We start from the raw sequence: 11,514 nt of genomic DNA on the forward strand, positions 1-11,514 counted from the left end.
GGCTGCCATGTGGCTATTTCGCCAGAATATGAGTTTTATATTATTTTTGTTAATTTTATAATGTTAAACTGTAATAATAACAAATAATTGCTGAGAAATGATTATCAAGAACTGCTTATCAAAGTTTGCATTGTTGTCAGGCCCTACCCTGGCCCTGCCCCGCCCCGCAGCCATGTTGTCCCGCCTTACTGATGTTAAAATCTGGTCACCCTAGCACAGTTGCGAGTTAAGCTTTCAAAAGATAAGGAAGAAAACAGCAGTCTCAAAAGGAGTTTCACAAAATGTGTTTTCTCTAGAAATTTCTAAGTGTTCTTAATGGGCTTTCAGTAGGAAATATAGCAGACTGTAGCTTGCTCTTTATAAAGTCACCAGACACATTACCATTTTAAAATCTCCAAGAAGTCTTCTAATAAAATAAATAAATAAGAAACGTCATTGTGGGTGAAATGAAATGTGTGTCTTTTACAGCAGGGTATAAGCTCTTAGACTGACAAAGTATAAGATAGAAAAGTTAGAGACCCCTGGACAAGAATAAAAAAGAATACATATATGATTAATGATTGCTAATTAGAAAAACTCTCCAAAGCATAAGACACAGCTTTAAAAATATTAAAAATTAAATATAATTTGTCACAAGTAATCATGTTGAGTGTAGCTTTTCCTGATGAGGTGTAATCAGGATGTGATGGGGAAACACATGAAAGTTAGCCTCACCTGTTCCACATTTCAGTTCCTGTTCTGCCTTTAGGAGCTACATGATGTATGTGAAACTTACGATTTTAAAGCTCAATGTAAACCTAAAACATTCTCAGTATCTAGACTTTGTGGGTATGGTCTCAAGATAGTTGACTCTTTGCATGTTCCCCCAAATAAATAAAACATGCAGAATATTTTAAGAAATGTTGGTTTGGCTTTGTCTTTTCTTTATCCAGTTTGGGGCTATAATGAAGAAAACTGCTATGAACACTCTGTATGTGTCTTTTTGTGGGTACTTTTTTCTTAGATACATTATCATATTTAACATGCATTCCATTTCATTAGATTTTCAAGTTTTTCTGTGTCTGAGAGGGTGCTAAATTCCAGCCCAGTCATCAATTAGGTATGTCTTCTATTTCTTCAGTAACATCTAATGGTATCCTGATCTCTTTTTTGGTTCTTAAGAATTGAAAAGGTACTTCTGAAAACCATAAAAGCACATATTGGTTGACTTTTTTATATCTTAATAACAGGTACAAAACAGTCCTTTGTTCATTGTAGCATTTTTTGTCATAGTTGAAAACTGGGAAGAAAAACCAAATATTTATCAATAATATTAGCCAGGCATGATACAGGCACCTATAGTCCCAGTTTCTTGAGAGGCTAAGGGAAGAATATGTCTTGGACCCAAGAGTATGAGGTTGCTATGAGCTAGGTTGATATCACAACACTCTAGCTTGGGTGACAGAGCAAGGCTCATTTAAAAAAACAATTCAAAAATCAACAATCGTAAAAAAGAGAATGAATGACTACATTATGCTATATTCATATAGTGGAGAACCATAAAACAATGAGAGAAAATAAACTAATAAACTATTAGTACACATAACATGGACACATCTTGCAAATATTATGTTGAATGGATAAAACCATGCATGAATAGTATATATTTAATAATTTCCATGTATCTGAAATTTAAGAACCAGCAAAAACTAATTAATGGTGATAGAATTCAGAATAGTGGTAACCTTTGGGAGTGGGAGGTGGGGAATGGCTGTGACAGGAATGACCATGAGGACAAGTCATCAGATACTAAGTATTCTACATATCATGTGGATGGTGGTTAACCAAATAGAGAAATTGTACACTGAGTTGTACATGTAAAATTCGTGCATTTGTATACTTCACTTTTATATGTTATCCTTCAATTTAATAAACTTTTCTTTAATAATCAGAAAATTCACATCATTGTTTATCCCTATTGATATTACATCTAAATTCAAATTCTTTTTTCAAGTTACATTCATGTCCTGAGAGATAATTGACTGTGGATTTTCTTAGAAGCTGAGGACTCAGCAGTGAAGGGGGCATCCATGTTGCTACCTTCAGACCAGAAAGAAAGACAGGAATGGATGCAATACTGTAGAACCTCTGTAAGTTGACCACCCAAGGACCTGCAACAAACTGGTCAACGTGCAGAGGTGGTTAACATAAGGAACTAAGCCTACTGTACTGACACAGACATGTACTGCATGTCAGGCCTTTGAAAATTAGGTCAATTTAAGGAGGTGGTCCCTGTAGGGAGGTGGTCAAGTATGGAGGTTCTACTATAATTGTAAAGTGATGGCTCAGCGCCTATGGCTCAAGTGGCTAAGGCACCAGCCACATACACCTAAGGTGGTGGGTTCAAATCCAGCCCGGGCCCGTCAAACAACAATGATGGCTGCAACCAAAAAAATAGCTGGGCGCTGTGGCAGGCACCTATGGTCCCAGCTACTTGGCAGAGGCAGGAGGCAGGAGACTCGCTTGAGCCCAGGAGTTGGAGGTTGCTGTGAGCTGTGATGCCATGGCACTCTACCCAAGGGAATAGCTTGAGGCTCTGTCTCAAAAAAAAAAAAAAAATTGTAAAGTGATGAGTACACAAAAAGGAGTGTGGAACTCTGTAAGTTGACTAATCCAGGAGGTCAGGGAAGGAAGTGCCATTTAATGAGGACATCAAGAACAAGCTAAGTGTCATTAGGTGAAGAGTGTTTGCTAGTGAGAATATCGTGTGGAAAGAAAAGTGGTTAGATAAGAAGTGCTCCCAGCATTGAGACAGAGGCTTCTGGAGCAGTGAGAACCAGTGGAGAGTGGCTGGAGAGGTAAGCAGGGACCAGACAGATATTAAATCAGCCAGTGAGAATAATACAGCTGTTTGGATACACAGGACAATTTGAAATTAGAGATTTATTTCAGACTTGCTTGGAGCCACTGCAGTCTTATATTATTGTCAACACCCAATTGATTATTTTGTAGAGGTTGTCTGGTATTGAGAAAATCCAAATGTACATGGACACATGGTCATGAATAGTTTTCAATACCCTACTTACAATCCCTGGAGACTTCATGGTTAAGTAGAGGTGGCAATATGCTTTACTTTGTGTTGGAAAAAGAGAAACAACAAAAACCAAGTCAACAGGTAACACAGAATCACACAGTTGATACTAGGGAATGCATTGTGTCAACTTCTTACTATGTAAATTACATGTGTACTGTATTTTTAGTCATATTTTAAAAAATCCTTAAAATAAGGATTTTTATTAATATAATATTATATTTAATAATATATATTTTAATAATAATAATTTATAATATTTAAATAAAATTTTTACAGAAACTCTGAAGCACTCAGATTGAAGGAAAAAAAATCACTGGTATGGAACAAAGGATTCTGGGTTTGAACTCTCACCCTGAACCTCTCTATGCTAATTTGGGCATGTCACCAACCTATGTTTCAGTTGTTCATAGAATGATGTCAGCTTTACATTCTTTCTATCTATATTGGTCTCAGAAGCTCATAGGGCAGATTTAGTTGATCTTGCTCCAAGAACACCAAGTTTCTTTTAGGCATTATGCCCAGATCTATGGCCTGAATCGTGATTGGTTGAAGTCTATCAAGGTACCTCCCTTCTCTTTGACCAGGTGGTCCCTTACCCAGACTCCCTTGTAGCTCCCAGTCACCACATGACATGACACATAGTTCTAGAAAACAAGTTGCAAGGGACCAGTCCACTTGGGGGCTTCTGGTCTTAGAAGCCCCACTGGGGGCTTCTCTCTAAAAGAAGAGAGTGCCCCTGAAGGCAAAGCCATTTGCTTCCTACTCTTTGAATTGCTATCACCTGAGGATATTTTGGTTGGTGCCACTGCAGCTCTTGTGTGAGTATGAGGAGAAAGGTAAGAGAATTACAGGCACACCCACCCAGCTCTCTGGCAGCAAGCACCTATGGAGCCACCTCTCACTTGGCCACATTACAGGTAACTTCTCTCTGGCTCAGATTTCTCATCTGAAAAATGGGAATAATATTGGACCTTTGTCAGAGGGTTGTCAGTGGTATAAAATTCATTAAGTGGTATAAAATCATTTCAGATATGTGAGATGTTTATAACACTGCCTTATATGTCCAGGATGACCCAAAAGTTATCATACATGGGGGGAAATGGAAAAATATATCTAAAGGTAACTTTATTTCCAAAATATTCATTACACAAATGTATAAAATGTTTACAAAATGTTCTCTAAGTATAAGCCACCTCTGTAAAATTCTATAATGAATATTTTGTAAATAAAGGTATATTTAGTTACAGTTTCCCATTTTCCCCAGGTGTGGTGACTTTGAGGATATCCTTCTGCATTGTGAATGCTTAAAAATGTTTGCCATCCTCTTCTTCCCCTTCATCATCATCAGTACATTTTTCTCTTCTGTTCAGAGAATTTTCCAGACAGATCTAGATCATTTTGCAAAGCCCATTCATGGCAAACAATACCAACAGAGACTTCAGTTGGTATTGAGAAGAAGAAGAACAGAGAAGCCAGTGACTTCTCTGCTCTTATATCTTTGCACCTGTTAGTTTCTTACAGATGTTTGTGTTGAGAGTTTCTCAGCTGCTGTGAGTACCAGAAGATCTTTCCAAAGTCAGGCCATCATCAGAGGGATCTAGTTGCCATGTAAGTGCCCTGTGTGAGGCACTAGATTAGGTGCTATACATGTGATACACATTTTAATTGTCACTGAACGCCACAAGGCTGACAGATACTGCTCTCTTCTGTAGTTGATGAAACCAAGGGTCAAAGAATTTAGTGAGTCAGCTTCAGGGTCTAAAGATAGTAAGTACCAGGGACATTTAGAAACCTGGACTGATAAATAAGAAAGTCCAGGCCCTTTCCAGTGTGGCCACACTAGAGAAAGAGCCTACAGGCTTGATGCTAGGTGATGAAAGAGGGGAAGGAGCAGCTCGGGAGAGTTTAACACAATGGCTTAGGCCCCACAGGTGGGCTACTGGTTTCAGTTCTTGCCACCACTTTAAAGAGGTGATAGGCCAGCAAGAGAGATGGCAGCAGAGAGCAAAATAGCACTTTCTTTCTTTTTCTTTTATTTTTAATCAAGTCATACACACATAGATCATGTACCTGACTTTGAATGAGGTCCTTCATTTTGAGCAGATGTGAGTCCCAGAAGCTTCCTCTCAACTCACCGCTTTTCTTCCCTCTTTTGCTCCTCCTCTTCCTTCTCAAAGCTCAACACAGCCACGAGGTTAAATATGTTTTTCCCGGAAGGCGTGTAAACCTTACAGTCATTTCCACATTTCCGCAGATGATTCTCAAATTCGTATATTTGTAATTATTTTAATGATCATCAAGTATTACAGAAGTTCCCATATCTCCTAATATATCTGATGAGCACATTATCTAAAGTGATGTAAAGAGATTCTTTTTTTCTTTTCTTCTTTTTTTTTTTTTGGCCAGGGCCAGGTTTGAACCCGCCACCTCCGGTACATGTGGCCGGAGCCCTAATCCTTTGAGCCACAGGTGCTGCCCCCCCATGTTAAGAGATTCTTTATTCACAGATATTTGAAACACAAAGATTGGGGAGGTGGAGTTCTGGTGGAATAAGATCAGGAATAATGTGGCTATTTCCATGCAGAGCTTTTATGCATTTTAATATATTAAGGCTAAGTAAAGGATCCAAGGTGAGGTAAAAGAGCTAATTTATAAAATCAAAAGTGTAACAAATGAATAAGTAGAAAGTGCATTCATGGAATGGGAGATGACTTGCCAACACGCATCCCGAGTCACTGGATTAGGGGGTGAAATATAAGACTCAATTCAGCTACACATTTGTGCAAGGTAATTTAGAAAGTGGAAGAGGACCCTCAAGATTATTGTCTACTCATGGTGATTATATCAACTTTCAGGTACCCTGACTTATGCAAGGGTCAAGAATGTAAAACACAAACCCTTTCCTGTGGCCACAGGAGGGAGAGACAAGCTCCACACACCCAGCGAGCAAACTCTCTCGTCTTTCAACTAGCTACAGTAAGCATCTTCCTCTTCTTCAGTGTGTCGGTCCCTTTAAACACTCTGACCAGGCTGCGCAGCTGTAATGCCAGCACTCTGGGAGGCCTAGGCATGGCAGGAACATCACTTGCACTCAGGAGTTCAAGACCAGCTTGAGCAAGAGCAAGATCCCATCTCTACGAAATACAGAAAAAGCAGGTACCTGTGGTCCTGCCTACACAGCAGGCTGAGGCAGGAAAATCACTTGAACCAAAGAGTGTGATTTGAGGTTGCCAGGAGCTAGGCTGATGTAGGGCACTATAGCCTGGGGCAACAGAGTGACACTCTGTCTCAAAGAGCAAACAAACAAACCGCACAAAAAACACACAGACCAGAACCATCCATCTCCTCTCCTGGTCTTCTATACTCAACTCACAATCCCATTTGTTGACTGTATTCTGCTATACATTCCTGCATAAGCCAGACTCAACATACAGGGACACAGATCAATTCTGGAAACCTGCTTAAGTTTTACGTATCTATATACTGACTTGATCCGTAAAGAATATTGAGCTACACCAAGCACAACAAACTTTTTCCTGCTATGGCTGGAGACATCAGCAAGAAGGGAAAATTAAACATATAGACTAGAAAAGATAAAACCAGGAGTTAAGTTCTCATGCAAAAGCCTAGGGTGCACACAATCAGATTCTGTGTACTTGGGAAGTGGTTAAGAATGTGGATTCAGGAGCCAGACTGCCTGCATATTAAGCCCATTGCTACAGATTACCTTGGCACAGTTATTTAACTTCCCTGTGATTTGGTTTCCCACTCGCTGACAATAACATTTCCTTATCTCATGTTTGTGGCATAAGGCAATCAAAAGATGTAAAACAGTTACAAAAGTGCCTGGCATGTAATAAGTTCTCTGAAAGTGTTAGCTGTTACTAGCAGTAATTATAATTATTGTTATTACATTGACTCTGTAGAGACCGAAGGATATGACATTTACTTTGGGTCTGCCTGATTTTTAGTAAGCCCAATATCAATTTTTCTGATTCATTGTCGAAACAGAAGGTAGTAAAAATCATTCAATGTGTACTATCTAATAACTATGACTATTCTTTTATTAGGAAATGCTTTTAAAGGGTTTCAAAGTAATCAGAAGAAATGCTCATAAAAATATAAGTTCTAACACATTAACTCATGTTTCCTATGAGATTTTGCTTTTAGAAAGTAGTAGCAGAATCTTTAGAGGTATTTTCACTTTCTAAAACAATTGATTGTTTTTCAAAATACATCTAAGTAAATTTTTATCACTGCATTGCTTTATGCATGATTAAGAAGTGAGAATAACTTGACTTTTATCCAGATTCATCTTAAAATAATGGTTTATGGAGTATCAAATACTAGAATTATTATAACTCCCTGCTACTACACAAAATAACACAGTTTTATGAATAAATTCCTGTGGGTCTGCTTTAATGCAACGCTACCACTCTAAAGTTATGAACAATTACAGTTTGGGTAGTTAAATGGCCACAGTGGAGAGTTTCTTTGCATCCAGATATTAAAATGAAAAAATAATAAATGAATCTAGAAAAGTTTGGCAGTTTTCCCGGTGTCCAGTCTATGGAGCCGGATGGTACCAGTGGTGGCACAGAGACAAGTGTGGTGTTCAAGCAGAGAGTTCTGCCCACCCCGACCCCCCCAGACCAGGATATTACTGGGCTTGGCCCCTAGCAGTGCAACCCACAGATGCAGCTGTTTCTCACAGTGCCAGCTCCATCGGCACAGTGGAGTAGCAGCCCACGGCTCCAACAACCACCAGGAATGGAGGAATTTAGTAACATTTGGAAGCTTTTCAAACATAATTTCACAGTCCCCCATGTTCGTACACTGAGTTAGGTAAAGTTATAGTCCACCCACGTTCAGAAAGAAGGAAAGGGATCACAATCCTTCAGAACAGAAACAGCATCATCATTTGATGAAACAGTAGAAAATAAAGGCCTAGAACTCAAAACTCCACTTAAGCAAGAACCTCTCCAAGTATAATTAAAGCAATCCTTAAGGAAAGGGAATATAGAGCACAGTACACTTAAAATAATTTTACTACTCGAGTCAGAACAATGAATGAGTTCTGCCTTAAATCCAGTAATCTAGGACAATATCAAAAAAATTAGCCCATAATGTCCCCATGAGGATATTGAGTCCTTTACTGTATACTTGAGATCAGGTGTGGAAGCAAAATCTTTGGAAATTTGGGGAAGCTCTGAAGCTCTTGGTAGAGAGGAAAAAACATCCAAGCAAAAAGAAATAGAATACAGAGAATGGCAGTTAAGAAACCAAAAAATATGAAGAGAATGTAGATATTTAGGGGAAAACACCCAGCCACAGCCCAGAATGGCATCAGTATTCTTTCCGGGGCCAGGAAAAGTAGTGATGATAAACTACTTCCTTCCACGTCTTTCCTGGATTGGTACGGGTTCAGCAAGTATGTTCTCAAGTGCTGCATTTGGTATCTGACACTTGTAATCAGGGATTACTAGTATTGGGCATCAATAAGTCTATTCAAACACTTAGATCCCTCTCCTCTGTATGGATTTTCAAATATGTGCTATGTTTCTTCACTAATTAGTGGTTATTAGTTGTTAGTTGTTATTGTCATAATGGGTGCAGGACTGTTGTGGTACTATGGAGTCATGGGATTGCTTCATCCTCAACTGATGGGATCTCTTCTATGCATATACTATATTGTGGCAGGATTGTTGGTATCTAAAGGAACAACACTTCTTGTTACTGTAAATTAACTTCTTAGGCGTTCTCAGGCCAAAGGAATGCCATTTTTTTAAGGAAACAATGGAAAGTCATGACTTTAGTACAAATGTTATTGGGAGATACTGCAGCAGTCTCGGGAGTGGTAATAGCAGCCACCTGCATGCACCTTCCTTCCATAAGAGGCCGTCTGCTGTATGATATCCTAGGTTATTTGAGTGTGGGCACCGTATTAAGTAGGGTCTCAGCCTTCCCCATCTACACTAACACAGATGCACTCTTAGAGGAATCTATCCAGTCCAAACAAGTTCAACAGCTTACCGAGCTTCTGGAGAATGACCCATCAGTAAAGGCAATTCATGAGGTTAAAACTACAGATCTGGGATTATGTAGGTAACATTTAAGGCAGAAGTAGATTTTGATGAACTAGTCCTTACAAGGTCCCTTTGGAAAGACAAAAATGTGACTATATGCTACAGGAAATTCAAGATGTGAAAATTCCTGAAGAACAAGAGTCCTCTACACTTAAACATGGAGAAAATATCATTGATACTTTAGGAGCTGAAGTAGATAGACTTGAGAAGGAACTGAAAAAATGAAATCCTGAAGTTTGATATGTAGATTTGGAGATAGTGAAATTTGATGGAATAACTGACGGAGGTCCTGGGAACACATTTCTTAGGCCACCCTTCAAAGCAGCTGGTGCCATTGAGAAGCCATCTTTTTTTATGATGGAGGAAATATTTTATTTAAAAAGCAGTTGAACAGGCTAACAAATAAAGTGTACTTCTTACATTTAGGAGACACGCTACGAGTTGAATCAATTTGAAAATCACATTTTTACGCTCCCATGGGATCGTTTGGTTACTTAAATTGTTCATAGTTTCTCATTTAGGCGGGTCAGTGTGGATTGCTGCCAATCACGCTGCCTTTCTTCACCTTGGTAAAAATAAGTGGCATCCTTAGGATTATAATTTTTAATTTTGATGCCACTGAAGATTTTATTCCATCAGAACTCCTATCTTGAATATTCTGGATAAATCTTGGTCAGTGGTTATAAAACAGTCACTTCATTTCAAAGTCTGTCTTTTCCTTATGAAATGTGGAAATTATGTCTACATACCTCGTGAGTTTGACCTATTAGAAGAACGCTCTCCTAACCCAGTCATCCACAAATGCTCATTCCACAAATGACTTAGTTTACTGAATTAGATGAAGACATTCCTGTTCATTCTTTTAGGTCCTGAGAGTTGTCATTTTTGTCAAATTTTTTTTTCTTCTTTGCTTTTTTCCCCTTATTTGGTTTAATTTTTCTAATGTTAGGAGATAAGTAAAATAACCCCAGATATTTCCATGAGCCAATGTGGTGATTACTTTTTTTTTAAACTGGCCTCAGTCCCATAATGCTTATATACTAGGAGATAATACATTTATGATCACTTTAACATTCTGTAAAATGGACTGGAAATATTTATAGTTTTATACACAGATAGCATTTTATTTTTAAATTATTTAAAAAGAGGCACTATTTATATAAAGCTGAACTGTGGGATGTTTCTTGCTTTTTTAAGAGAGAGATAAGTAAATCTCTTACACTGAAACTTGTGGTTGTGATTTGTATAATATAGTTAAGAATGTGTCTATGAATTTGAGCCAGGTACAAATGGGCATTTAGCATAACATATGGACTATATCATAGTATATAAGTCAATAGTTTTCTAATAACTGTAAGTTATCTAGGCGAAAATAACATGCTAGTCTCAGTAACTGAAAATATAATGAAAAACTAAACTTGTCTCCATTGAAACAACTCATCTGCACTTTAAAATGTTCCAGTAGCAGTGAGCAGTGGTTGTATGAGAACAGTGGCCGGGCGACCTCTTTGCTGGATAAGTGAGGGCTTAACACACAGACCTAACTAACTAGCTGTGTGAGGTCAGTGTCTTTAAACTTACTGAGTTGGAAGTTTATGAATTACAGCAAATTGTACTACAGAAAACAAAAAAAATTAAATCTTTGACTTAAAAATAAGAATAAAAATAAATAAAAAGGCTTGGCATATGTACCTGAGGTCCATTGACTAGAGTCACAATTGCTGGATTAAATAATTTAGTTTGAAGATTGGACTAGGGTATTTTAATTCAAAATAATCTTTTGCTATCTGAAATCATCTGATGATAATATTTAGATACATTTTTCTCTTAGTACACCAGAAACCTAACATACGAATGGCAAATGTTCTCATTCACTCAATTTATTCAGCAAAGATTTTTAAGACTGTACTTATGAGACAGGCATTGTACTCAACCCAAAGGACAGAAAGGCGAATTAAAGAGATGGGGTAATTGCTCTCACAGAGCTTACCTCAGCCCCCCGGGAAGCAGAAAGGAAACAGACAGTTTCCATATAGTTGAGTGTGATATGGCCCAGGGGGCAGTACAGTATACTGTGCAGCTCTGGGCAGTGACACTTAACCACAAGTGGGGGAGAAAGGGACGTAGAAGCTGAGGTCTGTAGAGTGTATGGCAATTAGTCAGAGGGAGACAGGGGGGAGGTCTGGGAGTACCGTACTCCAGGCCAATGAAGTATACAAAACTTTACAGGCAGCTTACAGCCCACAGTTTCTTACTGAGTTTACAAGAACTAGAAAATACTTAGACATCAAACCTAGTATGATGCATAAAAGAATCTCTCTCGTTTAAAACAATTTCCTCCAACTAAGTGAATTC

The 11,514-nt window shown here is 38.3% G+C and overlaps 1 pseudogene; it reads left to right on the top strand.

The window, feature by feature from the left end:
• Positions 1-3,897: 3,897 nt before the first annotated feature.
• Positions 3,898-9,549, top strand: LOC100962870 (annotated as a pseudogene).
• Positions 9,550-11,514: the final 1,965 nt, after the last annotated feature.

Source organism: Otolemur garnettii, unplaced genomic scaffold (genome assembly GCF_000181295.1).
Source record: "Otolemur garnettii isolate 467f Iridium unplaced genomic scaffold, OtoGar3 scaffold00037, whole genome shotgun sequence".
Lineage (NCBI taxonomy): Eukaryota > Metazoa > Chordata > Mammalia > Primates > Galagidae > Otolemur > Otolemur garnettii.